The sequence below is a fragment of the Cucurbita pepo genome, chromosome 13, assembly GCF_057944985.1.
Source record: "Cucurbita pepo subsp. pepo isolate OVF chromosome 13, ASM5794498v1, whole genome shotgun sequence".
NCBI classification, from domain to species: domain Eukaryota; kingdom Viridiplantae; phylum Streptophyta; class Magnoliopsida; order Cucurbitales; family Cucurbitaceae; genus Cucurbita; species Cucurbita pepo.
Window position 1 is genome coordinate 9,927,435 of NC_141810.1, and position 6,013 is coordinate 9,933,447.

The window sequence follows — 6,013 nt, forward strand, 5'->3', positions numbered from 1 at the left end:
TTATTTATTATTATGTATACATATATATTTTTTTTCTTTCTTTCCCGGGTCGTTACAATGATATCATATCATTCATAACATGCTGTATACATATAATTTAGAAAACATAACATAACGCTCCATGCTTTTAACATGTCGTTTCATAACGTGCAATTCATACAACAATTACCTTAATGATCACACAAAACAATCTAAAAATAACATATCACATCACAATATGTCGTATCATAAACATGTTATATCGTAAACACTTCGTGGTCATATCATTCCCTAACTTATCATAGCCTTAACGTTCTTATACCTATCACAGTCTAGTCATATCATCACAGAAACGTATCCTAACGCTATCGTTCTATCAATCTATCACAAATCGATCTCTTTCTACCCATATCCTAACCATATTCTTTCATCAATCTCCCCTATCCATAGCACTCCGATATGTAACCTAACCTTAATGTTTCATGAATATATCTTACTCGTATCGTTACATTTCATTTTGTGCATCCTTCTCGTATCCTATCTCAAACATATCCTTGAACACATCGTACCATAATTATTATCATACAATCCACATATTATAACATAACATAAACATAATATAAACATACCGATTCATAGATAATTCACACATATCAGTATATATGACACGTGCAGAACCACAGTCATGTGTCAACATCAAATATAACCATGCCGATAGTAAGGCCACTTACCTGATTAGCTTAAGTCGTTGTCACGAATATATCTTTAATGAAAGTTTGATTCTGTCCTTTGAAATCTGAGTCAACCTATGTGAGCCCATGACATCGGTTTCAAGTTTGAACTCTATAACATTATCTCTGATCTACCTTGGTCCATTGTTAAAAGTTTTGACAATGCTATTTTCACTGTCTTAATTTTTATTATTTCTGTTGTAGGGAATATACTGTTACCAGATAAAATTTAATGGAGTTTCTTGTCATTTCCCTTCTATTTTTAAATTATGTTCACCAAATCTTTCCTCAATCTTCCTTCCTCACTTCTAATTGTATAAATAGATTTTTATTCTCTAAACCGACATTCCTCGGGTATTTATTTTCTATAGAGATATTATTGGCCAATTTTAATCGATTGTTTGTCTAATCTTACAGATTTATAGAATTGCCAACAAAAATCTAATTAATTGGATACGTGAAAATGAGATTTGATTATTACAGGATCTGGAAAAATATCTAATAGTGGAAAAGAAGATCTATCCTAAATTAATTTCTTATAACCATAAATATAAAGGAAAACTAAATATGAGATAGGATTTTACTGTAATAACAGACCAAAATCTCTAAATCTGCAATCTGCTTCTGGTGAAAGTCATTTTATTTTTTTCTCCAAGATATATATATATATATATATATTCTTTTTTGACAAACTTTGATATTGTGTAGTGGATTGAGGAGAGAGGATGAAATTGGGATGAGAGGATAGTGGAGAGAGGTGGGTAAGTTTTATTTTATCTTATTTTTATTTTTATTTTTTATGTAATCCTTTTTTTAGTTATTTATTTATGAATTATTATTATAACTATTATTTTGACATGTGTATATATATATATTTTTAATAATTTTTTATTTGTTTATATTATATATATATATATATATATATATATATATATATATATATATATATATATATATATATATATTGGGCTATTACATAAAAAGATATGATAAGTTATGGAAGAGTGTATGACCATGACACATGTATGTATAAGGTAGTTGTACTTATTTTCTTAGACTTAGGTTAGAATAGGGTATTTTTAATTTTAATGTTTATTTATTTCATTTAGTATTTTGTTGTGTCATTTTAAACATGTTCTCGAACACGTAAGTCCATGACAGTGTTTTAAGATGAAAGTTATGTTTTATGAAAAAGTTTATAAAGTATTTCTGCATTCTATGTTCATGATATGTATATAGTAGCGACCTTAGATTAAGTAGAAAATTTAGGGTTGTTACAATTGGTATCAGAGCTCTAGGTTACAGATTTTGTATACTAGTTTATGATGTAGGGCTTTGCATGTTCCATGGTCCCACTGCTGATGTCCCATCACCGTCAGGTATGTCATGCTTAAGATAAGAAAAGGAAACATTATTGATTGCGTATGTTGTTACTGCTTAGTCATTATAACATATGACTCATAATTGAATTTTGACACCATTTACTGTATTATAGTTAACTGAATTATTGTTACCTTATGTTATGATTTACATGGAATGTGAATGTAAATTGAAGTATAGATGATGTTTAGGTTTAGCAAAGTTGGTACGGTAAATGGGAAGCTATTGTTTAGTAAGGTACTAAATGCTAGTATATGCATGAAAATGATTTTGCTATGGAAGGTTAGATGTTTCAGTTAGACGTCTCGAACATAGTTAAATACACAATATTATGACAATAGAGATGGAAAGTAATATACCAATGTATATTAACGAGTAAGTAGTTTCAAATGAAAATGACCAAAGAAGCTTGATGGACGACAATATCATATAGCCTGCTATAGATATTAAAAGTGGTAGTGTTGAAAGAAAATTGCGTGACTATGAAGTATGTAAATATGAAATTAAAGTATTGGTATAAAAACAAATTATTATTACTATGTGGACCATGTAATGTAAGAAATTGATTAAATATTGATCTAGTTGATGGAAGGAAGCAAGTCTTTAAGAGAAAGTTGAAATGAAGGTTGAGTTAAGTTTTTTAAGGTGAAGCAACTGAGCCACAAACCTATTACATGAATTCTTTTGTTCATGAAATTTTAGACATATGACATAAATTTCAACAATAAAACCATGCTAGACATGGATGAAACAAGGATATATAAATTCATAATTTTACATAAAACGCCTATTCTCAATATAGTCGTTCTAATCATGTTTAGACAGACTTTTTTAATAATCATGAATCATACCAAATTAAAGTAGGAAGTCAAACAGGTTTTTACCCACTTTCAAGTAGTGAAATGGCTGGTAGGTGATATATCAAACATGTTTAGGGTGATCATGAAACATGCGGGTTTGTAGTTAGATTGGTGGAGGTTGACAAACTTGAGGTTGCAAGAACTTGCAATCTCCTAGTTTCACAGTAATTATTTCTAATTTAGGTGTTTTAATTTAAAAATGCCACTCACATGACTATAATTTTCCAGTAATTTATATACATTCTCTTATTTCAAATAAGAGTTCAAATCCTACTTCATATTGTTGTACTAATAAAATAAAAATTAAATATTTAGTGATACAAAATAAGGTGTTTTAATCATATCATAAAAACTTCACTTCAAGTGATCCGTATATGTTTAGATTTAGGAAGTTTCATTTTTTAATTTTAGAGTATTATTTTTAAGGTTTTAAGTTGCAATTAGATATTGACCTAGTTTGCTAGGATGAGAGTTACAACATTTCAATTAACCACAGGTTACTCTTGGGCCTATTTTCAAGGCTATAAATAGTCATCCACGTTGTTGCTTTGGTGTGAAGGTCTTGAGGAGGAAGTTCGATATCGTCACAACACATTCAAGAGAATTGTCTTCCACGATTTCTACAAAGGTATGGTTAGTATTTAATTTACATGTTTTTTTTTAATTCTTAATAAAATCAAATGTTTCTGATGCGCGAGTGAATAATTCATTCATTTTACCTCCTCGGTGATCATTGCACGTCGACCATCAGCCGTGGCCAATGATGAGTAGTGCTTGTCCCCGTCAACTATGATGGAAGTAAAGGTCGATAGATTTGAGAGGGACGATGTAAGAGTATTTTAATTATATTTTTGTACTCATTTTTTCATACTTGCTAAATATTACAAATCTTATTGAAATAACCTACTTTCAAAATTTACTCTTCTTTTTTTTTTTTTTTTTTTTTTTTTTTTTGTCTTATAAAATTTTAAGGGATAGAAATTTTATCCATATTTTCATTAAAATTTTCATTACCATTTATTCCATACAATTAAAGAAAAAAAAAAACTTTACTAGAAAGTAGGAATTTCAACTTAGCATGACTTCATTTGAACGGTCTGAATTGGTAGATGATCCTGAGGAAAGTTACATCCACTGCTTTTTGGAGCCTTAGTCAGCAAGCACATGGGTGTGGATCCACGTCACTACTACATCCCTCAATTTCTGTGTAGTTCCACTACAACTTTTTAGGCTTATTCGACAATCTAATCCTCACATTCGAAACACATATATCCGTGAACGAATCTCCCGAAATCCCTGCCAAATTTACCGACATTGTAACATTCTCGACCACCACATCTCTGTAATTAATGTTCTTAATCGCTGGCAATGTCGAGGGATCGAACTTATCATCTGCATGATCTTTGTAGTCTCCAGCAATCCAGAAGATGTATTTTATCGTGGATAGAAACATTCTTCGGACGAAAATGTCCTTGATGAAGCCGCCTCATCCGCGAGTAGTTTTGATTCTAACGGCAGACTCTGTGTTGATTGCAGTGACGTTTGCAATCCTAACGTTGCAGATTCCGCCGGACATTTCACTACTAAGGGCGATACTTGTGGAATTTGGTGAGATGCAAGTGAGGCGGTGAATGACGAGGTCCTCGGTCGGCATTCTGAATTTGATACCGTATTCGTCCCATCCACTCTTGATGGCATTGCAATCGTCACCGGAAACGATGTAACAGTCTTCGATTTGAGTGTTGGAACATGAATCTGTGAAATTGAATGGAGAATTAGGTAGAGGGATGATGAAAACAAAAAGAAGCTCTAAGATTTTGAAGGTGAAGAAGTAGGGAACCTGGATCGATTCCATCGGTGTTGAGTACGGTGACTGGAGCCAAGATGGTGAGCCCTTGGATAATCACATTCCTGCTTTTTACCGAAACAAATTAAAATATATATATATTATAATTTAAAATATAGAGTAAACATTTGAATCAAATACTATTCAAGTTTTAACAATGGTGTGAGAAAGTGAAAGAGTCAAACCTGCTATAGATTGGATGGACGAACCAAGAAGGAGAGTTGATCAAAGTGAGATATGAGATTTGAATTTGATTAGAGTACATGATCTCGATCATGTATGGTCGTGTTACGTTGAGCTCCCCTTTGTGAAACTTATCCCACCAATAAGACCCTTGCCCGCCAATGGTGCCGTGTTACCTATACCATGTCAACAATCCAATTTTATTCCTCTATGATTTTGCTAACCATTTTTTTAAGAAAAGAAATGTTAAAAGGTAAAGAAAAACAAATAATCACCTGTGATAACCATATCGGCAAGATTAGTTCCAAAGATGTAGCTGCTACGGTCCACCACGAGCATCTCTTCCCCTCCCATAAGATGGGAGAACTTTCACAAGTGGCCATTCCAATTCATTCTGCACGGTTAGATTATGAGAAATAAATGTAACTAATTTAACTTCGATTTAAAGATTGAAATTCAAATCATCACTCCCAAAGTTGTTCGCTTTATAAAAATAATATACTTATAGGTCGAACCTCTTATGCAAGAATTTTAGCTTCTTTATTAATAAAAAGTGTGAAATGACGGGTCAGATTAAAACTTCCTGTCAGTCATTTTCCCGGCGGCACAATCAATTGAGTATTTGAAGTTACTCCATCGCCGATGCCGCCAAACTCTGTCAACAACGTCGAGTGTTTTCGGCAATTGATCGTTTGAAATTTTAAAGAGTTTGAACTCATACGCGGATTTAGGGCATCAACCGGAAATTCAAACGAAATTTCTTCTTGAATTTATGGTTTTTAGTGTTAGACGAACACGACTCTCCACAATGGTATGATATTGTCCAATTTGAGTATAAGCTTTTATGGTTTTGCTTTGGGCTTCCCTAAAAGGCGTCATAACAATGAAGTTAGTATTCCTCACTTATAAACTCATGATCATTCTCTAAATTAGTCGATGTGGGACTTCCATCATCCAACACCTCCCCTCGAACAAAGTGCGCCGATGTGGGACTTCCATCATCCAACATTTAGATCAAGACTACAAAGTATTTT

At 32.3% G+C, this 6,013-nt stretch overlaps 1 pseudogene; it reads right to left on the reverse strand.

Moving 5' to 3' along the window:
- Window positions 1–4,023: 4,023 nt before the first annotated feature.
- Window positions 4,024–5,698, reverse strand: LOC147789709 (putative polygalacturonase; annotated as a pseudogene).
- Between the last annotated feature and the right edge of the window lie 315 nt (window positions 5,699–6,013).